This window comes from Schistocerca cancellata, chromosome 8 (assembly GCF_023864275.1).
Source record: "Schistocerca cancellata isolate TAMUIC-IGC-003103 chromosome 8, iqSchCanc2.1, whole genome shotgun sequence".
In the NCBI taxonomy this organism is placed as follows: Eukaryota; Metazoa; Arthropoda; class Insecta; order Orthoptera; family Acrididae; genus Schistocerca; species Schistocerca cancellata.
In genome coordinates this window covers 409,200,312-409,224,704 of record NC_064633.1, presented here as the reverse complement: position 1 = coordinate 409,224,704, position 24,393 = coordinate 409,200,312, and the positions used below count along the sequence as shown (strand labels likewise).

The following is a 24,393-nucleotide window of genomic DNA, read 5'->3' as shown; positions in this document are numbered from 1 at the left end:
TCTTGTTCGCATTGACGGCACTTTGAACAGTGGACGTTACATTTCAGATGTGTTACGACCTGTGTCAATACCCTTCATTCGATCACTGCGAAACCCTACATTTCAACAGGATAATGCACGACCGCATGCTGCAGGTCCTGTACGGGCCTTTGTGGATACAGAAAATGTTTGACTGCGGCCCTGGCCAGCACATTCTCCAGATCTCTCACCAATTGAAAACGTCTGGTCAATGGTGGCCGAGCAACTGGCTCGTCACAATACGCCAGTCACTACTCTTGATTAACTGTGGTATCATGTTGAAGCTGCATGGGCAGCTGTACCTGTACACGCGATCCAAGCTCTGTTTGACTCAGTGCCCAGGCGTATCAAGGCCGTTATTACGGCCAGATGTGGTTGTTTTGGGTACTAATTTCTTAGGATCTATGCACCCAAACTGCGTGGAAATGTAGTCACATGTCATTTCTAGTATAATATATTTGTCCAATGAACACCCTTTTATCATCTGCATTTCTTCTTGGCGTAGCAGTTTTATTGGCCAGTAGTGTTCACAAAGTGCGTGCAGGGGACGCGGACAACGGTGCAGTCGTTGTCGTAATGCGGAGGAGGAGCAGTTTATTTGATGTCCAAAGGAGCGTGATTACTGGCTTTCGGGCCAACGTTGTGAACATTTCCGAAACATATGTAAACGGTTCGCGTGGTGCCGTAGTTAAAGTATACTGTGCAGGGAAAAGTGGCGTTATCGAAAACTAGAGGCAGTGTAACTGTGGTGCACCGCGGGACATATATGACAGGAGTGAACGACTGCTGTGGAGATGTGCATGGGTGAATAGACGTGCAACTGCTGAGCAACTGACTATCCCGATGAACCAAGGGGCTACCAACAGTTTCCCCTCAACGACACTTAAGCGAACATTGCTGTTTATGGACCTCCGTGGCAGACGGCTGATTCAAGCATCCATGCTGACTGCTGTTCATTTGCGGCGAAGGCTGTAATCTGCACTCCTTATCGCAGCTGGGTATCCACTGAATGGCGACATGTGGCCTTTTCAGGGGAATCACGTTCTTTGCGCCATTACGTCTGGAAGCAAACACACTGCAACAATCTTCGAAGGATTACGATCTGTGGAGTGTTTTTGTGGCATCCCCTGGGTGATCTCGTCATTCTGGAAGGCACACTGGACCAACACAAGTATACGTCTATCCGTGGGTACCATGTCTGCCAGAGATGGGCAAAATCGTTCATCCTTGGGAACTAGTTCACTGGTGATATCTCTTTTTTGGAAACCGTTCATTTTTATCCGTTCACCGTTCATTGTGCTTGGTATATGGTTCTTACGAAAAACTGAAAATTAGTAGCATAGGTGACTGATGTTGGAAGGGGCACTTGTCTCCCCCCTGGCGTACGGAGTTTACATTCATAACAGAATTCTCACACACTTGCAATTTTCGTGATTCTGCAAAACATCTCGTTTAGCCAACTGTAGCGTTATGTGGCTGGTCGCAGCGAAATAATATAAGGTGGCGCACGAAAAAACAGCCCCAGTACAGACATCACGCCAATTACGCACGGTTTGTTGACCGCTACGATCAGAATAGAAAAACATGTAATAATTATGCAGTGAACAAATAAGCTAATGCAAACAATTTCGAAACATAGATGACGACTGGTAAGCGACAATGAGCAGCCTCGTACTTGGGGCCGATTTTTCGTGCGCCACCCTGTACTACTGAAATAATATTGTAAGAGTTATCATATTCTCTTTACAAAATGTGACACCATTCACTCGATTAAGAAGCGCGGGCTTCATTCGGTTGTAAGTCGATCGGCCTTCCATAACAATGAACATGCTCTTTTACTTTGGATCAAAAAAAGACGGAAAATGGCCACTCGTGTGTGCCGTGCCGACGTCCTTTGAATGTCTAATAATAAAAAATCTTGTCTTTTTACAAATATTTCCTCTGCTGTTTATCGAAATAGTGAAGTAAGCCGATATGCCATTTTGTTGCCTGAGAAGATGTAGGTATTACATAACACGTAATTTTTATGTGATTTACTTAATTATAAAATACATTTTAATTACCGGTCGTGGACGCACAATAGAATACGAAAAGAACCAGAAGTTCCGAGTTCAAAAAAGGTTTGAAACAGATCTAGAATTGGCGTGCGAAGCGCAGGAAACGAACGGCAACTCGATACTGAACTAACTATGAGCAGTCGGCAGTGGAACTGCGAAGAGTGGCCACGCGAAGGAGGACGAGTCCGTCCGAGCGAGACCGAGACAGAGACAGACGGGAACGGGACCGAGGCTCCAACGAGACCGGCCAACGTGCCGCTGCGGGAACGAGACCGCCCGTTTCCCGTTCCCGGGAACTATTAAGTAGAAAGCCGCGACCGAAGTGAACTATGAAAAACCGTTCCTTAGAATTCGTTCCTCGCTCTTTCCATTCATCTTCGTAAACCGTTCCTTTGGAGCCGTTAGTTCGTGAACGACCCATCTCTAATGTCTACCCCTACATTCAATTTGTTTACCCTCAGCACAGTGGCATCTACCAGCATGACAATGCAGGTGGCAGTGTACGTGCATGGTTCATAGAGTACCATGATGAGTTTGCCGTACTCCCCTGGCCACCAAACTTCCCGGACTTAAACCTATCCGAGAGTCTGCGGGACCACCTTGCTCGGGCTGTTCGCGCCATGGACCTTCAACCTACTCGTAGAAACCTAGCGGAGCTGTCCAAAGCACTGAAATCGGCATGGCTCCACATTCCCATTCGTACCTTCCAGAATCTTATTGATTCTCGTAGCGGTCCGCGCTGAAAACGGTGATTATTTAGACTTTTAACACATGGTCACATTAATGTAATTGGACAACGTAGTTTCAATGCAGTAGTTTTCTAAAACCACCGAGGTATTTATTAATAACCCAGTATAAGTAGATTTCAATGTTTATGGTGTAACATTTCCAATTAATTCACATCAACACCAAAGAAAGGAAATAAGAATAATCCGCTGAACTACAGACCCTATCACTAACGTTGATTTGCAATGGGGTTTTGGAACAATTACTGTGTTCAAACATTCCGAATTACCTCGAGGAAAACTTTTATTGGCAAATAGTGAGAATGGATTCAGATGTCGTTTTTGTGAGACAGCACAAGCTCTTTATTCTCACGAAGTAATGAGTGCCATTGACAGGAAATGTTCAAATTGATTCCGTAGTTTTAAATTTCCAGAAGGCTTTTGACACCTTTCCTCACAAGCGTCATCTAATCAAATTGCGTGCTTGTAGAGTAACGCCTAAGTTGTGGGACTGGATTCGTGATTTCCTATCAGAGAGGTCACAGTTTCGTAGTAAAAGAAGGGGACCCCTCGAGTAAAACAGAAGTAACATCTGGAGTTCCCCAAGGAAGTGTTGCAGGTGTTGTAGGCCATCTTCTGTTCCTGATCAACATAAACGACACACCTGACAGTCAGAGCAGACATCTTGGATTGTTTGCAGATGATGCTGTCATTTACTGGCCTGTGAAGTCATCAGATGACCAAAACCAATTGCAAAATGATTTAGACAAGATATTTGTTTGGTGCGAAAAGTGGCAATTGACTCTAAACTGTGAAATGTGTGAAGTGATCCATATGAGCTGTAAAACAAATCTTCTAAATTACGGGTACGCGATAAATCACACAAATCTAAAGGTTTTAAATTCAGCTAAGTGCTTAGGGTTGACAATTACAAATAACTTAAACTGGAAAGGTCTAAAAAATGGTTCAAATGACTCCGAGCACTATGCGACTTAACTTCTGAGGTCATCAGTGGCCTAGAACTTAGAACTAATTAAACCTAACTAACCTAAGGACATCACACACATCCATGCCCGAGGCACGATTCGAACCTGCGACCGTACGGTGGCCCGGCTCCAGTCTGCAGCGCCTAGAACCGCACGGCCACTCCGGCAGGCCCGGAAAGGTCTCAGAGACAATGTTGTGGGTAAGGAAAATAAAGACTGCGGTTTATTGGCAGAAAACAGAAAGTCCAACGGGTCTGCTAAGGAGACTACTTCCAATACATTAGTCGGCCCTCTTCTGGAGTACCGCTGTGCAGTGTGTGATCCACAACACATAGGACAGACGGAAGACATCGAAAAAGTCAAAGACGTGCAGCTCGTTTTGTGTTATCGCGAAACAGGGGAGTGAGTGCCATGCATATGATACGCGAATTGCGGTGGCAATCATTAAAACAAAGGCATGTTTCCTTGAGACAGGATCTTCTCGTTAAACTTCAATCACCAACTTTATCCTCCGATTGCAAAAACATTCTACTGGTGCCAACATACTTAGGGAGAAATGATCATCATGATAAAATAAATGACAGCTTGCATAGAAAGATTTAAGTGCTCGTTTTTCCGCTCGCCGTTCGAGAGTGGAACTGTAGAGAAGTAGCTTAAAAGTGGTTCGATGAACCCTCGGCCAGGCACTTACTGTGAATTACAGAGTAGTCATGCGCTTGTAGACGTGCACGTAGATACTCGTCAGTGTAGGAGCATTGCACTTCTGCAATATCCGATAAACAGTCGGTCATTAGCGTTCCTTACAGCTGAGCTTACGAGCTCGTTCACTTTCACGTCGTCTCGCAGTGTTAAGCCGTCGGCACACGGACCGTGCATCCGAACGTTGAGCGTTGAGCGTGCCGAGTTTCTGACGTCATGGGGTGGAATAGCGCGCTCGGGAGTGTTTCCGAACATGCAGAGCAATATCTGGCCTGTCAGATATTCTGAGCGTGCGTCTGAGCGTTGACCAATGAGATGGCACAACGCCACCTACGTCACAAGCATGCCGTCTCCCTTCAGTACAGAGTTGTGAGGCGCTATATTGACATTCATTTCAAGCCTATATGTATATAAAATGTAGACTGGCAATGGCAAGGAAAGCGTTTCTGAAGAAGAGAAATTTGTTAACATCGAGTATAGATTTAAGTGTCAAGAAGTCATTTCTGAAAGTATTTGTATGGAGTGTAGCCATGTATGGAAGTGAAACATGGACGGTAAATAGTTTGGACAAGAAGAGAATAGAAGCTTTTGAAATGTGGTGCTACAGAAGAATGCTGAAGATTAGATGGGTAGATCACATAACTAATGAGGAAGTATTGAATAGGATTGGGTAGAAGAGAAGTTTGTGGCACAACTTGACCAGAAGAAGGGATCGGTTGGTAGGACATGTTCTGAGGCATCAAGGGATCACCAATTTAGTATTGGAAGGCAGTGTGGAGGGTAAAAATCGTAGGGGGAAACCAAGAGATGAATACACTAAGCAGATTCAGAAGGATGTAGGTTGCAGTAGGTACTGGGAGATGAAGAAGCTTGCACAGGATAGAGTAGCATGGAGAGCTGCATCAAACCAGTTTCAGGACTGAAGACAACAACAACAACAATGTATATATGCTTTCTGAGCACTAGCAAATTGAGAATCACTGGAAAACCCGTTGTTAACTGTGTGATTCGTTGCGATAAAAAATGAGAAACATCATATTCGTGGCAAAAGAATTATTGTCACTTGCGTATTATGAGAGTAGGCTATTTGAAGGCAGCGACAGACTAAAGATCCACCCAAAACGCATAGCTCTTGGTACAATTTGTTATAACAAAATTTCAATTAGTAACCTATCTACGATTAAGGTCTTCAGCAACGGGTAACATAATATGAGTAGAGGTGTGGGCTGTGTTGTTGGTTTAGCGTAATAAGTAGCGCAACTGACCTGTATCCAATAGTTCAGTGGGTTAGCCGGCACGGTAGCTCAGCGTGTTGGGTCAGAGGGTTAGCAGCCCTCTTTAATAAAAAAAACTGAGTTAATCGATCAACAACGAACTTAAACGGATGTCTTACGACGTCCTCCCCGAGCAGATGAAACGAACGAAAGCGAACAAAATAATATATAAAAAAAAAAAACGTGGGGCGCTGGTTCGCGTGTTGACACTACCAAATTTTTTTCCTAACATTCGCGTTTGTATTAGGTTCTGGTACTTTATTATTAGTTTAATATAAGTATATACTATAATATTTGATGTTATGTAAATGTAAGTTCACCTTTTTTGAGGAGTGACTTTGTTCGATTGCCATAGTCTACAGGACAGCTTGCGCTACTTGATAAAGATATTTTGCTCCTTTGTCTTTTGCGCTTCGTAATGCACATGTTGCAAAGATTCTGCTGCTGGGTAGGAACAGTGATCAAGTAAGACTGACCTTGGAGTTTTACTAAAAAGTGGGAATGTTAAAATGTTTACCTTATGCGGAGAAGTATTCCAAATTTGTAACACACTGTTTGTAATGGAACTTTTATAAGCCTGTGTCCTTATTGATTGGACACGGTACTTTCCTTTTCGTGGACGATGGAGGAAATGTGCGTATTAATAGAGCTAACGTGGCAATTTTACGTGCGCCCATTGAGTAAAGAGTGTGATTTACGAACTAGAGACATCCCTCAACTGCCGCTGGAGTGCGTTGCGATCGCGTATAGCACATTAGGGGCCCACGTACCGTACGCACAAGTCGCATCGTTCCTGAGCGTTCAGCAGCACGTTGAACTTGGCACGCTCAACGTTAACGTTCGACAGCACGGTCCGTGTGCCGACGGCTTTAGGCGTAGTACCGCGGGCTGCCTTGAGCTGTCGCGCCTATCCGCCGATGCGCCAACAAATTGCTCCGCGACCCCAGCGAACGCTTTTAATGTGGCGGCGCCCCCTGGCGGCCAGCGGTTCGCACACGGCGCCCCCCTCGCCTCGCTGTTAACAAGCGCGCGGTCCGCCGGCCATTGTCAGAGGTCCCACCCCACCCCACACCAGCCGGCATGAGCAACAGCCCTTATTACCCGCCCTCCATTCTGCACAGCGCGACCCCCATTCCAGGTTGCCTCAATAATTTTTCATCCCAGACTTCTCTGTAGGGGAGTAATCCGCCAAGTGAGCTCCATTATTCCGCCCGTAACAAAGTCAGTTCCGCTCCGTACGGAGATCTTGCGCAACTTATGCCCCACTGAGTTATTTTCCCCATTGTTATATGAGGGCCACCCGACAGTTACTGCGCAATGCGCTGAAAGAGTGCTCTCCTGACCTTTGTTGCTTAGTTCACTCTTGGAGAACTTTTCACTGGTAGGTGTTCAATGTTTTAGAGTTTTCTCGGTGGCAATGCTGACATGAGTACATGTTGATCGAGAACTTAAAGACTGAAGCACGTGTTATGGTAACAAAGTCACGTGACGCTTGCCTTATTTCAGCGCGGCGGCCACGAAGTTTAGCTGCTCCATCAGCGTTTTACAGCGCATTTTCTAGATATCTGGACAAAGAAAGTGCATAAGCTGTGAAACTGGTGCTGTATGATTTCTAAAGTGTAGTATTATCTAGACGAACATAGGCTGATTAGATAACTGACTTTTGCGTTATTGTATTAGTGCTTCACCTATACATTCCACTGTTGTGTTAAGCAACACCGTGAGATAAAGACTTGCACTGGCAAAAAGGGCATTCCCGGTCAAGAGAAGTCTACTAGTATCAAACAAAGGTCTTAATTTGAGGGAGAAATGTTTGTAGCACAGTAGTGAAGCTACTCTATACATTAGGTACTACATCACACGCCTTTAAGAACATGTAACTCGTAAAATCAATAAAAGGAAACAGGACGGACAATTCTTCAACAAGTTGACGTCATTTGTTCAGACAGACCACAGATAACGGTAAAAATTACGAAGTAAGGACGGCTGGCTGGTTGGTTGGTTTGGGAGAGGGGACCAAACAGAGAGATCATCGCTCCCACCAGATTAGTGAAGGATGAGGAAGGAAATCGGACGTACTCACTCATAGAAATCACTCCAGCATTTACCTGAAGCGATTTAGGGAAATCACGGAAAACCTAAATCAGGATGGCCGGACGCGTGTTGGAACTGTCGTCCTTCCGAATGCGAGTCCAGTGTGCTAGCCACTGCCCCAACTCGATCGGTAAGTAAGCATGTAAACGTTAAATTATACGAGGACAGCTACTTCTCATTCAATAGCGGAATGTATTTTTACATACTTCGTATGTGAAGTGATGTACCATAAATACATTGAAATAACCACCTAGCCGCCACCACCACACTTACATATCACACAGTGCGAGACATAATATACATCAAAGATACCCCTAAAATATGCACACGCTTCTCTACTTTTTGCAAGATTTATGAGTAGTGTCCAGGAAGGCTTCTTGGAGCCCAAAATATGCTCTGGCATTGATTATATGGGCCGGCCGCGGTGGTCTCGCGGTTCTAGGCGCGCAGTCGGAACCGTCCGACTGCTAAGGTCGCAGGTTTGAATCCTAACTCGGGCATGGATGTGTGTGATGTCCTTAGGTTAGTTAGGTTCAAGTAGTTCTAAGTTCTAGGGGAGTGATGACCACAGCTGTTAAGTCCCATAGTGCTCAGAGCCATTTGAACCATTTGAACCATTGATTATATGACTATTTCATTTCAAAAACTTACATGTATTTCATCACGTATGGACAACTATACTACAAAAACTCCTCCCGAACAGGCCATGAAGGCCCAACGGTACCGACCGGCCGTCGTGTCATCCTCAGACCACAGGCGTCACTGGATGAGGCTATGGAGGGGCACGAGGTCAGCACACCGCTCTCCCGGCCGTATGTCAGTTTCCGAGACCGGAGCCGCTACTTCTCAGTCAAGTAGCTCCTCAGTTTGCCTCACAAGGGCTGAGTGCACCCGGCTTGCCAACAGCGCTCGGCAGACCGGATGGTCACCCATCCAAGTGCTAGCCCATTCCAGCAGCGCATAACTTCGGTGATCTGACGGGAACCGGTATTACCACTGCGGCAAGGCCGTTGGCACCTATACTACTATATATTATGTGACCTACACTACATCACATAATATACAACTAAGAGAGCCGTAGTCGTAATCCTCATGATTGTAATGACAGTTTGGCTTCTACGTTTTGTTAGTGGGATTGTACACATACTGAATACGGTAGGGAGCTGGCATTGTTGGGAGGATACTGAGAAATAATTTCATTAATAAGTTTAGTAAAGAAAACCACTTCATTGCTACATCAAAAAGATCTAAAAATCTCTATTACCATCAGATTTTAATTTATAATCATTTTTTCTTTTGAAAGCAAGGCAGCTGGTCGTATAATTTACAAAATAACAAAAATAATTCTGAAGAATAAATTTTAAAAAAGAATCTTAGCAAAAATTTTCTGAAATTTTGACATCAAATTCATGCCTTAACACAGATGTTTAATAAGGCAACAATGTGGCGTTTGGCAATACATTTCAAATTTAAGCTTTAGAAACTTACAGAAAAGATTAACAGGAAATTTCCATCAGACATCCACTGGCAAGTAAGACGGATCGCATGTAATTAGGAAAAACAAGCAATGCAAGTAAATAGTTGCATGATAAGTTGACATAAAATACAATCAGCTGGCCGTACAGACAATGTGAACGTTAGGACCAAAACAGCTTCTTCCTGTTGTTTATCAACAACACTCATCCTGGTTGGCCAGCTGCACTTTTAGGCTCTACCTACAGTACAGTTAACAGAGAGAACAACCACTTTAGCGTTAACCACTCCTTTTATTAAATACCATTTTAGCGGAACTCACAATGTAAACCACATGTGCATTGAAGCCGTCCTATAACATATAAAATACTAGTTAACAAGTTTAGAAAAAATTACAACACCAAACTACACTGGAGAAAATTTGAAAAGAGAGAGTTGTGCGCTGAAATGGCATTATTTACCACTTAATTTAGATAATGCCAGATAGCTCGATCAAACCCAAGCTAGAGGCTTCCACACCGCCATTTTTACAGTCAAAAATACACGGTAAAGTGATATGGATGAGATCACTTGAAAGGTTCACAAAAACTGCTTTACAGATGACGATGGATAAGCAAGATAGGAAATACGAGAATAGCGTTTTCACATATGATTTATAACCGTTAGGATTGTAATAGAAAAATGGTTCAAATGGCTCTGAGCACTACGGGACTTAACTGCTGTGGTCATTAGTCCCCTAGAACTTAGAACTGCTTAAACCTAACTAACCTAAGGACATCATACACATCCATGCCCGAGGCAGGATTCGAACCTGCGACCGTAGCAGTCACGCGGTTCCAGACTGAAGCGCCTAGAACGGCTCGGCCACTCCGGCGGGCGATTGTAATAGAATTCTCATCATAATTCGCTGAGAGTAGGAACATAAGTCCGCAATTGCCTAGTAAATAGCTGAAAGCGGTTGCGCATATCCATCAGTCACATTGGTATTCAGTACTCTGGAACTGGCTGACAAGAAACGAACCCGGCACCACAGTGGACACAGGTTTCTTCGGAATGATCCAAACCCAAGTACAAGTAGGTAGCTAAGCAACACTCCGAAATTACTTACACCTGGTCAATATTCATTGATCCAGCAGGCACAGCACATCACGTAACCCAGTCTGTCTAGCGTTCCAAATGCAGCAGCAAGCCAAGGACCTTATCGACCACGATGCCACACAAACCATTTGACACCCGATCACTGATAGAGAAAAATCGTCCCGGCAGCCCCGCTTAAATCGACCTATTCGTCACTCTGCTTCCCTCTGGTGGCTGAACATCTCTCTACCATCGCCAGTGATACTGTCAACCAGAGTGACCTGTCGATACCGAATCGCATCAAGATGTACCCCCACGGTACAAATACCGTAAATATATTAAAACACCCAACCAACCTGCCTCACCACGTTTCCATACCGCAGCATAGGGAAAATGGTGACAAGGCAACAGCTATCCAATGTCAGAGCACTGGAGTAAGACAAGATCAAAGTCAAGATCACACAGTTCCAAAGACAATACACATCACAGATATACATAACATATGCCCACATTTTTGCAGACATTTATGTTGATACTAAATAATATACACTCCTGGAAATTGAAATAAGAACACCGTGAATTCATTGTCCCAGGAAGGGGAAACTTCATTGACACATTCCTGGGGTCAGATACATCACATGATCACACTGACAGAACCACAGGCACATAGACACAGGCAACAGAGCATGCACAATGTCGGCACTAGTACAGTGTATATCCACCTTTCGCAGCAATGCAGGCTGCTATTCTCCCATGGAGACGATCGTAGAGATGCTGGATGTAGTCCTGTGGAACGGCTTGCCATGCCATTTCCACCTGGCGCCTCAGTTGGACCAGCGTTCGTGCTGGACGTGCAGACCGCGTGAGACGACGCTTCATCCAGTCCCAAACATGCTCAATGGGGGACAGATCCGGAGATCTTGCTGGCCAGGGTAGTTGACTTACACCTTCTAGAGCACGTTGGGTGGCACGGGATACATGTGGACGTGCATTGTCCTGTTGGAACAGCAAGTTCCCTTGCCGGTCTAGGAATGGTAGAACGATGGATTCGATGACGGTTTGGATGTACCGTGCACTATTCAGTGTCCCCTCGACGATCACCAGTGGTGTACGGCCAGTGTAGGAGATCGCTCCCCACACCATGATGCCGGGTGTTGGCCCTGTGTGCCTCGGTCGTATGCAGTCCTGATTGTGGTGCTCACCTGCACGGCGCCAAACACGCATACGACCATCATTGGCACCAAGGCAGAAGCGACTCTCATCGCTGAAGACGACACGTCTCCATTCGTCCCTCCATTCATGCCTGTCGCGACACCACTGGAGGCGGGCTGCACGATGTTGGGGCGTGAGCGGAAGACGGCCTAACGGTGTGCGGGACCGTAGCCCAGCTTCATGGAGACGGTTGCGAACGGTCCTCGCCGATACCCCAGGAGCAACAGTGTCCCTAATTTGCTGGGAAGTGGCGGTGCGGTCCCCTACGGCACTGCGTAGGATCCTACGGTCTTGGCGTGCATCCGTGCGTCGCTGCGGTCCGGTCCCAGGTCGACGGGCACGTGCACCTTCCGCCGACCACTGGCGACAACATCGATGTACTGTGGAGACCTCACGCCCCACGTGTTGAGCAATTCGCCGGTACGTCCACCCGGCCTCCCGCATGCCCACTATACGCCCTCGCTCAAAGTCCGTCAACTGCACATACGGTTCACGTCCACGCTGTCGCGGCATGCTACCAGTGTTAAAGACTGCGATGGAGCTCCGTATGCCACGGCAAACTGGCTGACACTGACGGCGGCGGTGCACAAATGCTGCGCAGCTAGCGCCATTCGACGGCCAACACCGCGGTTCCTGGTGTGTCCGCTGTGCCGTGCGTGTGATCATTGCTTGTACAGCCCTCTCGCAGTGTCCGGAGCAAGTATGGTGGGTCTGACACACCGGTGTCAATGCGTTCTTTTTTCCATTTCCAGGAGTGTATTAAAGGTTGAGTTTTCAGGAATGTTGTCTGCATTTGTCAATAACATATGTGGACTGTTTTGACAGCATAGAAACATGTACATGTTGAAAGGTAGCATACCGTGGGAAAAGTGTTACAAGTGCTTGATCTGGCCAGACAGCTGTGTGTGTTAAAAGAAGCGCAACTTTTGGGATGGGGTGGTGCAGTTGGCCCAGATTGAATCCGCCCTGCGAAAGAACAACCACAGCTGCACCAAGACCAGGCAGAGCTCCTGCAGTGACGGACAGGGACCGTCCAGCATTTCGGTATGTGGTTGCACCAACAAAATTAAATCAGCGATGGAAAATTCGTAAGTTCCAAAGTACTACCAGTAGTCCACCTAGCACAGTGCCTGTGCGTAGGGAATTAAAAAGAATAGGTTACAATAACAGAGCAGCTACATAACTGTAGTCAATGCTAAGCGGTGCTTGAGGTGGTGTAAACAGCGACGCCAATGCATACTGGATGACTGATGACGACTGATGCTGAGTGCTGAATTACGCTATATACCGTAGCAATCCAGTGGAAGGGTTTGGGTTTCGTAAATTCCTGGAGAACGTTACCTGGCATCGTGTATAGCGCCAACAGAGGGGTAGCGAGGTGGTGATGCTGTTATATGAAGATATTGTCTTAGTTGCAGTGTGGTCCCTTATTACAGAATGATATGGCTACACTTTACAGCATTGTGTCCTGCGTATAGCAGAGAAACCGTTCGGAAACGACGAATGTTTGTATCAACATAACAACGCACCTTGCCATAAATTAGAAACCGGGAGGCAATCATTTATGAACAACAACATTCCTGAAATGTAGCGACCTGTCCAGAGAGCCGATCTGAACCCAATGGAATACCATTGAGACGAGTTTGAACGTCGACTTCGCTTCAGATTCCAGAGTTCAAGATGTCATAAAGGCAAAGGTGGACACATGCCGAAATAACTTCCAGTAATAGGTGTTCTGATACTTTTAATTAGTTTATGTATATACCTTAGGGCACTAAGCCTGTGACTCCATAATAGCACTACATAAACTCCCTAAAATAAGTGCAAGTGCTAGAAGTGTTAGAAATGTGAGACATACAGCTGGAAATTTCATAAGTCAAAGGACACGTCGTTTGAGACTGAGATGAAAGAGATGTCGACTCCCCATAATAAGATATTGGAGTCATGCATCTGCATCGTTAATGAAAATGTGGTTTAGCTTTGGTCGAAAATAACCAATTCAAAGGCATCAACACATCTCAATCCGTGAACTTACTAGATTAGAAAAAATATACACTACTGCCCATTAAAATTGCTCCACCACGCAGATGACGTGCTACAGGCGCGAAATTTAACCGACAGGAAGAAGATGCTGTGATATGCAAATGATTAGCTTTTCAGAGCATTTACACAAGGTTGGCGACGGTGGCGACACCTACAACGTGCTGACATGAGGAAAGTTTCCAATCGATCTTTCATACACAAACAGCAGTTGACCGGCGTTGCCTGGTGAAGCGTTGTTGTGATGCCTCGTGTAAGGAGGAGAAATGCGTACCATCACGTTTCCGACTTTGATAAAGGTCGGATTGTAGCCTATCGCGATTGTGGTTTGTCGTATCGCGACATTTCTGCTCGCGTTGGTCGAGATCCAATGACTGTTATCAGAGTATGGAATCGGTGGGTTCAGGAGGATAACACGGAACGCCGTGCTAGATCCCAACGGCCTCGTATCACTAGCAGTCGAGATGACAGCAATCTTGTCCGCACGGCTGTAACGGATAGTGCAGCCACGTCTCGATCCCTGAGTCAACAGATGGGTACGTTTGCAAGACAACAACCACCTGCACGAACAGTTCGACGACGTTTGCAGCAGCATGGACTATCAGCTCGGAGACCATGGCTGCGGTTACCTTCCACACTGCATCCCAGACAGGAGCGCCTGCGATGGCGTACTCAACGACGAACCTGGGTGCACGAATGGCAAACCGTCATTTTTTCAAATGAATCCTGGTTCTGTTTACAGCATCGTGATAGTCGCATCCGTGTTCGGCGACGTAGCGGTGAAAGCACATTGGAAGCGTGTATTCGTCATCGCCATACTGGCGTATCACCCGACGTGATGGTATGGGTGCCATTGGTTATACGTCTCGGTCACCTCTTGTTCGCATTGATGGAACTTTGAACAGTGGACGTTACATTTCAGATGTGTTACGACCCGTGGCTCTACGCTTCATTCGATCCCTGCGAAACCCTACATTTCAACAGGAAAATGCACGACCGCATGTTGCAGGTCCTGTACGGGCCTTTCTGGATACAGAAAATGTTCGACTGCTTCCCTGGCCAGCACATTCTCCAGATCTCTCACCAATTGAAAACGTCTAGTCAATGGTGGCCGAGGAACTGGCTCGTCACAATAAGCCAGTCAGTACTCTCGATGAACTGTGGTATCGCGTTGAGGCTGCATGGGCAGCTGTACCTGTACACGCAATCCAAGCTCTGTTTGACTCAATGTCCAGGCGTATCAAGGCCGTTATTACGGCCAGAGGTGGTTGTTCTGGGTACTGATTTCTCAGGATCTATGCACCCAAATTGCGTGAAAATGTAATCACATGTCAGTTCTAGTATAATATATTTGTCCAATGAATACCCGTTTATCATCTACATTTCTTCTTGGTGTAGCAATTTTAATGGCCAGTGGTGTACACTACCATCTTTATATGCAGAAGATATCTCGTTTGCTCATACCTTTGTAGTGACACCAAGAAAAGAACTCTACTATGTTTTTCTGATGATGTGGCGCCGTTACCTGGAGAGCGTTTTCAGCAGACCGATCACAAAGGATGAACTCTGACTCAATTAATGTTTTTAAGACGAAAATGTAGTCGAATCAATGGAAGGTTCGAGACTGAACACCTCCAAAGGCTGCACATACAGAGTCCTGGACGTACAAGGGTATGTGCGCCGTTTTAAAGGCCAAGCAGGAGCAGCCTTGATGGAGTTTCTAGTATCTTTTATATTAATACTGGGGCACGGAGCGTTTAATTGATTTGGAGATTATGGGAGTCCATCAGAACCATGCGATGTGGCATAGTCACCAAAATTATCTGCAAGACAGTGCTGCAGTTTACAGTTCACACGTTCCCCAAATCGAAACACACTCTGGCGGCTCTCAACTTCTGTCACATTCCCCCTTCTTTACCTTACCTCCTTCTATAACATTTGCAATTCTTTCCAAGAATGAGGTTATTTTTGAAGGGCAGACGCAGGCATTGCTACAAAAAGAATGTAGCTTTTGGAACAACCATCCGTATTCTACAACCTTAATGTGTATATGTGCATAAAGAAATGAGAGAAGTGTGCGCAGCTAATTGAGACGCACGCATAGAAGGAATAATAGCTATAGTCAGTTTTTTCACCACCAGTCGACAGAAAAGTCACAGGAATCCCCTAATGAATGCCCTCGTATAGTCACAGCCTTTAAAAATATTAGCTCGGCATGCAAAAGGACTTTCACATTTTCCTACGATTGACCTCGACATTACCCATATCCGAGTACACAAGTCGTCGACAGTGATTGCGAGGGATGCGATTTACGGACTATCATTCGAGCCTACAGGACACTGGAGCAACAGTGACACCTGTAATTATTTGATGAAGACCTGCGCAATGGCTACACGTTGTCCTGGTTGAAATACGCACATGTGGTATCCTTAAGGAGGCGCAATATGTAAGATTCCAAAACTTCCTTGATTTAGGGTAGGCTATTCAGATTGTCCTCAATACGTAGGAGTTACATATTTGCAACGGCGCCTCAAACTTCAAAGTTTGTTGGACCGCTCAACATTGTAGGCTGCCGCGTGGTAGTCACGACGGCCAAGCACACATTTAGCAATCACTAGACAAAGCACATCATGTAAGAATTGATTATGCTGAAATATATGTACTGTTTCTTTTACCCAAAACACATTCACAGTAGTGCTGCAATATTCTCTTCATCTTAATACTTGTTAAGACGGAAGAAATGTAAAACCTAACTCGAAAATACTAAAAGGTATCAGATAGATTATATAATGGTAAGACAGAGATTTAGGAACCAGGTTTTAAATTGTAAGACATTTCCAGGGGCAGGTGTGGACTCTGACCACAATCTATTGGTTACGAACTGCAGATTAAAATTGAAGAAACTGCAAAAAGGTGGGAATTTAAGGAGATGGGACCTGGATAAACTGAAAGAACCAGAGGTTGTACAGAGTTTCAGGGAGAGCATAAGGGAACAATTGACAGGAATGGGGGAAAGAAATACAGTAGAAGAAGAATGGGTAGCTTTGAGGAATGAAATAGTGAAGGCAGCAGTGGATCAAGTAGGTAAAAAGACGAGGGCTAGTAGAAATCCTTGGGTAACAGAAGAAATATTGAATTTAATTGATGAAAGGAGAAAATATAAAAATGCAGTTAATACCATAAATTATCTGGGAGTACGCATTAGGAGTGATTTAAAATGGAATGATCATATAATGTTGATCGTCGGTAAAACAGATGCCGGACTGAGATTCATTTGAAGAATCCTAAGGAAATGCAATCCGAAAACAAAGGAAGTAGGTTACAGTACGCTTGTTCGCCCACTGCTTGAATACTGCTCAGCAGTGTGGGATCCGTACCAGATAGGGTTGATAGAAGATATAGAGAAGACCCAACAGAGAGCAGCGCGCTTCGTTACAGGATAATTTAGTAATCGCGAAAGCGTTACGGAGATGATAGATAAACTCCAGTGGAAGACTCTGCAGGAGAGACGCTCAGTAGCTCGTTACGGGCTTTTGTCAAAGTTTCGAGAACATAACTTCACCGAAGAGTCAAGCAGTATATTGCTCCCTCCTACGTATATCTCGCGAAGAGACCATGAGGATAAAATCAGAGAGATTAGAGCCCACACAGAGGCATACCGACAATCCTTCTTTCCACGAACAATACGAGACTGGAATAGAAGGGAGAACCGATAGAGGTACTGAAGGTACCCTCCGCCACACACTGTCAGGTGGCTTGCGGAGTATGGATGTAGATGTAGATGTAGATGTAGATGAAGCAGGCAAAAAGGAATACAAACGTCTCAAAAATGAGATCGACAGGAAGTGCAAAATGGCTAAGCAGGGATGGCTAGAGGACAAATGTAAGGATGTAGAGGCTTATCTCACTAGGGGTAAGATAGATTCCGCATACAGGAAAATTAAGGAGACCTTTGGAGAAAAGAGTACCACTTGTGTGAATATCAAGAGCTCAGATGGAAACCCAGTTCTAACCAAAGAAGGGAAAGCAGAAAGGTGGAAGGAGTATATAGAGGGTCTATACAAGGGCGATGTACTTGAGGACAATATTGAGGAAATGTAGTGTGAGGAGGGCTATGCGAGAGGCGTTCAATGAATTCGAAAGTAAAGTTCTATGTACTGACTTGGCAGAAAATCCTAAGAAATTTTGGTCTTATGTCAAAGCGGTAGGTGGATCAAAACAAAATGTCCAGACACTCTGTGACCAAAATGGTACTGAAACAGAGGATGACAGTCTAAAGGCCGAAATACTAAATGTCTTTTTCCAAAGTTGTTTCACAGAGGAAGATTGCACTGTAGTTCCTTCTCTAGATTGTCGCACAGATGACAAAATGGTAGATATCGAAATAGACGACAGAGGGATAGAGAAACAATTAAAATCGCTTAAAAGAGGAAAGGCCTCTGGACCTGATGGGATACCAGTTCAATTTTACACAGAGTACGCGAAGGAACTTGCCCCCCTTCTTGCAGCGGTGTACCGTAGGTCTCTAGAAGAGCGTAGCGTTCCAAAGGATTGGAAAAGGGCACAGGTCATCCCCGTTTTCAAGAAGGGACGTCGAACAGATGTGCAGAACTATAGACCTATATCTCTAACGCCGATCAGTTGTAGAATTTTGGAACACGTATTGTGTTCGAGTATAATGACTTTTCTGGAGACTAGAAATCTACTCTGTAGGAATCAGCATGGGTTTCGAAAAAGACGGTCATGTGAAACCCAGCTCGCGCTGTTCGTCCACGAGACTCAGAGGGCCATAGACGCGGGTTCACAGGTGGATGCCGTGTTTCTTGACTTCCGCAAGGCGTTCGATACGATTCCCCACAGTCGTTTAATGAACAAAGTAGGAGCATATGGACTATCAGACCAATTGTGTGATTGGATTGAGGAGTTCCTAGATAACAGGACGCAGCATGTTATTCTCAATGGAGAGAAGTCTTCCGAAGTAAGAGTGATTTCAGGTGTGCCGCAGGGGAGTGTCATAGGACCGTTGCTATTCACAATATACATAAATGACCTGGTGGATGACATCGGAAGTTCACTGAGGCTTTTTGCAGATGATGCTGTGGTGTATCGAGAGGTCGTAACAATGGACAATTGTACTGAAATGCGGGAGGATCTGCAGCGAATTGACGCATGGTGCAGGGAATGGCAATTGAATCTCAATGTAGACAAGTGTAATGTGCTGCGAATACACAGAAAGATAGATCCTTTAACATTTAGCTACAAAATAGCAGGTCAGCAACTGGAAGCAGTTAATACCATAAATTATCTGGGAGTACGCATTAGGAGTGATTTAAAATGGAATGATCATATAATGTTGATCGTCGGTAAAACAGATGCCGGACTGAGATTCATTTGAAGAATCCTAAGGAAATGCAATCCGAAAACAAAGGAAGTAGGTTACAGTACGCTTGTTCGCCCACTGCTTGAATACTGCTCAGCAGTGTGGGATCCGTACCAGATAGGGTTGATAGAAGATATAGAGAAGACCCAACGGAGAGCAGCGCGCTTCGTTACAGGATAATTTAGTAATCGCGAAAGCGTTACGGAGATGATAGATAAACTCCAGTGGAAGACTCTGCAGGAGAGACGCTCAGTAGCTCGGTACGGGCCTTTGTCAAAGTTTCGCGAACATACCTTCACCGAAGAGTCAAGCTGTATATTGCTCCCTCCTACGTATATCTCGCGAAGAGACCATGAGGATAAAATCAGAGAGATTAGAGCCCACACAGAGGCATACCGACAATCCTTCTTTCCACGAACAATACGAGACTGGAATAGAAGGGAGAACCGATAGAGGTACTCAAGGTACCCTCCGCCACACACCGTCAGGTGGCTTGCGGAGTATGGATGTAGATGTAGATGTAGATGTAGAAGAGGATGTAGATGAAGATGAAATGGGAGATACGATACTGCGTGAGGAGTTTGACAGAGCACTGAAAGATCTGAGTCGAAACGAGGCCCCCGGAGTAGACAACATTCCATTGGAACTACTGACGGCCTTGCGAGAGCCACTCCTGACAAAACTCTACCATCTGGTGAGCAAGATGTATGAGACAGGCGAAATGCCCTCAGACTTCAAGAAGAATATAATAATTCCAATCCCAAAGAAAGCAGGTGTTGTCAGATGTGAAAATTACCGAACTATCAGTTTAATAAGTCACAGCTGCAAAATACTAACGCGAATTCTTTACAGACGAATGGAAAAACTGGTAGAAGCCGACATCGGGGAAGATCAGTTTGGATTCCGTAGAAATATTGGAACACGTGAGGCAATACTGACCTTACGACTTATCTTAGAAGAAAGATTAAGGAAAGGCAAATCTACGTTTCTATCATTTGTAGACTTAGAGAAAGCTTTTGACAATGTTGACTGGAATACTCTCTTCCAAATTCTAAAGGTGGCAGGGGTAAAATACAGGGAGCGAAAGGCTATTTACAATTTGTACAGAAACCAGATAGCAAATATAAGAGTCGAGGGGTATGAAAGGGAAGCAGTGGTTGGGAAGGGAGTGAGACAGGGTTGTAGCCTATCCCCGATGTTATTCAGTCTGTATATTGAGCAAGCAGTAAAGGAAACAGAAGAAAAATTCGGAGTAGGTATTAAAATCCACGGAAAAGAAATAAAAACTTTGAGGTTCGTCGATGACATTGTAATTCTGTCAGAGATAGCAAAGGACTTGGAAGAGCAGTTGAACGGAATGTACAGTGTCTTGAAATGAGGATATATGATGAACATCAACAAAAGCAAAACGAGGATAATGGAATGTAGTCGCATTAAGTCGGGTGATGCTGAGGGAATTAGATTAGGAAATGAGACACTTAAAGTAGTAAAGGTGTTTTACTATTTAGGGAGCAAAATAACTGATGATGGTCGAAGTACCGAAGACATAAAATGTAGACTGGCAATGGCAAGGAAAGCGTTTCTGAAGAAGAGAAATTTGTTAACATCGACTATAAATATAAGTGTCAGGAAGTCGTGTCTCAAAGTATTTGTATGGAAGTGTAGCCACGTATGGAAGTGAAACATGGACGATAAATAGTTCGTACAGGAGGAGAATAGAGGCTTTCGAAATGTGGTGCTACAGAAGAATGCTGAAGATTAAATGGGTAGATCACATAACTAATGAGGAGGTATTGAATAGAATTGGGGAGAAGAGGAGTATGTGGCACAACTTGACGAAAAGAAGGGACCGGTTGGTAGGACATGTTCTGAGGCATCAAGGAATCACAAATTTAGCATTGGAGGGCAGCGTGGAGGGTAAAAATCGTAGAGGGAGACCAAGAGATTAATACACTAAGCAGATTCAGAAGGATGTAGGTTGCAGTAGGTACTGGGAGATGAAGAAACTTGCACAGGATAGGGTAGCATGGAGAGCTGCATCAAACCAGTCTCAGGACTGATGACCACAACAACAAACTGGAAAATGTAGCTGATCAACCGAAAAAATCAGGAGAATTGCTTCGAGAGGAGGCAAGTGGAAGTCAACAGTTCGTTAATCTCAAATACAGCTATACATAGTATAAGCAACCAATGTCATGACTATCAGATTGAAGTGAGAAAACGACGCAGTTAAATTTAATGGAAATGATACTTCTACGTATAAACAGGCGAGCCAAAAATTTACGACCAGTCGAATAACAGCTGATTGGTCCACTCTTGACCGCAATACAGCAGAGATTCTGCGTAGCATGGATTAGACAAGTCTTTGGTTGGTTTCCGGAGGTGAGTGGCTCCAGATGGCTACGCAGAGGTCACACAATTCCAATAAATTATGGCCTGTTGCATTTTCGCCGCGGAACTGGCCCCCTACAGTGTCCCAAATGTTTTATATCAGATTCAGATCAGACGAATTTGGTGGCCAGGACAATAACGTGAGTTCATTATCATGCTCCTAAAACCAGAATGAGATTTTCACTCTGCAGCGGATTGTGCGCTGATATGAAACTTCCTGGCAGATTAAAACTGTGTGCCGGACCGAGACTCTAACTCGGGACCTTTGCCTTTCGCGGGCAAGTGCTCTACCATATGAGCTACCCAAGCACGACTCACGCCCCGTCCTCACAACTTCACTTCCGCAAAAGTCCCGAGTTCGGGTCTCGGTCCGACACACAGTTTTAATTTGCCAGGAAGCCTCCTCAAACACTTAGTACAATTCTGGTCTTGTGATGGGGATAGTTATCGTGCTGGAAAATGCCATCACAGTCGGGAAGACATCAAGAACGGAGCGATGTTGGGAGCCTCGAGTAGTGTTCAGGTAGTCCACAGCTGTCATAGTGACTTCGATTACTACTATAGGTCGCATGGAGCCCATGGCATAATACCTCGCCTCCCGGCCTCCATCTGTGTTGAAGTGCGTGTTTCTGGCAGAGGTTCACCTGGAAGATGGTGTGTCTGGAAGTGACCATTGAAGTGGTGTAACAAGAAACATGAGAATGTGATCAGGTGAGATGTTTCTAATCATCCACGGGACCACGTAGCAGTCGTCTGCTGCAGAGCCTCAGGTTCAGTAGTATGCGTAGAACAGTGTGCTCTGAAACACACGTGACAGCACCAGCACTATATTGTGTCGTCATAACTGTCACAGATCGCTGCTTATCTGGCTTTACAGACTGCAAGCCTCCGAACTACACGTTCCATGACGAGGGGCGGACGCCCAATAACTTGCCACTTGCCGTTGTCCTCACGACATTATCACGGGAACAGCCGACCAGCTTTGCCGTTTCCGAGGTACTAGTTCCCAGGTGAAGGACCATAAAAGTTCGCTGCTTGACAAGGTCTGTTCTTTCGGACATTTTCGAATGAACACACACCACATATGTAATTAGGGTGAGGACGGCCGAAGATGTATTCAGTGGGGATGCAAACCAAGCTCGACCTTTTATGGAAATCAGTGAGTGCCACAATTAATGAGGATAATGGGCAAGGGACATTACATTAGTAGTTCAGAATTTGGGTCTGACGGGAGGCGTGCAGTTGCGATGACCACTGTGCCCGGATGGGTCAGAGGTCAGCGCATCTCCCTAATAAGTAGGAGACCTGCGTTCAAATTCCGGTGCGGCAGAAATTTTCAACTTACTCCATTAATTTGAATCAGCGTCCGCTCGCAGGCAGTGTCTATCATTCCATTTTGTGTCTTAACTGTACAGTTTCTTAAACTAAATGTTCTGTATGTTCCTTGCACACCATATGTAAACACTACAACGAACTCTCCATTGTTAAACATTTTTCGTAAGCTTTTTTGTAATACTCTCCAGTAATTTTACTATAAAACTAAAACTGTACAGTTTCGCTTTTTTTCTCCTGTTTTAGGGCGCAAAAACAACTAGATTAATACGAGCCCATGTGAGAACTGTAGAACACGAAGAGACAGAGAGGAGTTAAAAGCCGCACGGCATTAGCCGAGCGGTGTAAGGCGCTGCAGTCCTGGACTGTGCGGCTGGTCCCGGCGGAGGTTCGAGTCCTCCCTCGGGCATGGGTGTGTGTGTGTGTGTGTGTTTGTCCTTAGGATAATTTAGGTTACGTAGTGTGTAAGCTTAGGGACTGATGACCTTTGCAGTTAAGTCCCATAAGGTTTCACACACATTTGAACATTTTGAGGAGTTAAAAACGACTATAGTTAATCCCAATCGAAGGAAGAGAAGACAGCTAAAAACAGGAACATGGAGAAAGGTTTATAAAATACGCCCTAGAGAAACGGAGGTCGTCGACGACTATAGATTGAATGTCCTTCGCCATATTGCTACGACGGATAAAAAGTAAAACGCGGTCGACAGCCCACGCGTCATTCGCTAACACGACCGGTAACTCAAAACGCAAACACAAATGAGAACGTAAGTGGTTAAAAAAAAAGGGCATCCCATCAGGAAGTGACGGACCGTCAAAGGCGGGGGGGGGGGGGGGGGGGGGGAGTACCACTTAACAAATGGCGATGGTTAAAAAGACAGTACCCGATACGCAACATAGCTAAAATGATCTCATCACGGGGAGACGGCTGAGAGGAGGTCAGATTTATTTCTCTTAGACCATGAAATGTGTGTGCAACTTACGTCAAAGTTAAGGCCAACATTGTAATGTTTCCCTGAAAACTGATGACTTCGTAATTGCGTGATGAGTAGCTGTAAGAATATACTGAAGCGTTTCCGTGTACATCCTGCAGTAGCTGAAAAGTTATCCAATGTCTCTCTTCAGTTCTTTGTGTAAGTGATGAAATTCTCGTAAACTGTTTCAGTTGCTTACTATAGGACTGACCCAGTACTACCTTCCCTTTAGTTTGGGTCTTTGCCTCGTGAGGTGTGCATTTTGAAGAAAATACAAATCACTGTCCCTTGCCTAATCAAGCGGTTCAGTTGCTTCGCGACCGAATAACAGCCGTGTGTCGATGTTTTTCAGTTGCAGTGGACGAGCTTCAGCGGTCGGCCGTTGTGTACGACGATGTGGACAACCTGTTCATCCACATCAACCACGCGTTCGACAATAGCTACAATATTTTGTCTCGTCATTGTATGACGTCGTGTGCAACATTTGGTTAATATTACAATCTAAGTAAGTAACTTGAAGAAAACAGCAGATACAGGGCGATGCACCTAAAACTTGCGTGGCAGATATTGCGGAAATGGGAAGTGCAGCTCGTGTGTGGTTTTCATGGAATAGATTAGTAGTCAGGGCCTCGTATTGTTAGCCAATCAACAGATTGTAATA

General features: G+C 45.1%; 1 pseudogene; it reads right to left on the bottom strand.

Annotated features, from left to right (window-relative positions):
* Positions 1-8,750: 8,750 nt before the first annotated feature.
* LOC126096134 (5S ribosomal RNA) lies at positions 8,751-8,868 on the bottom strand (annotated as a pseudogene).
* Between the last annotated feature and the right edge of the window lie 15,525 nt (positions 8,869-24,393).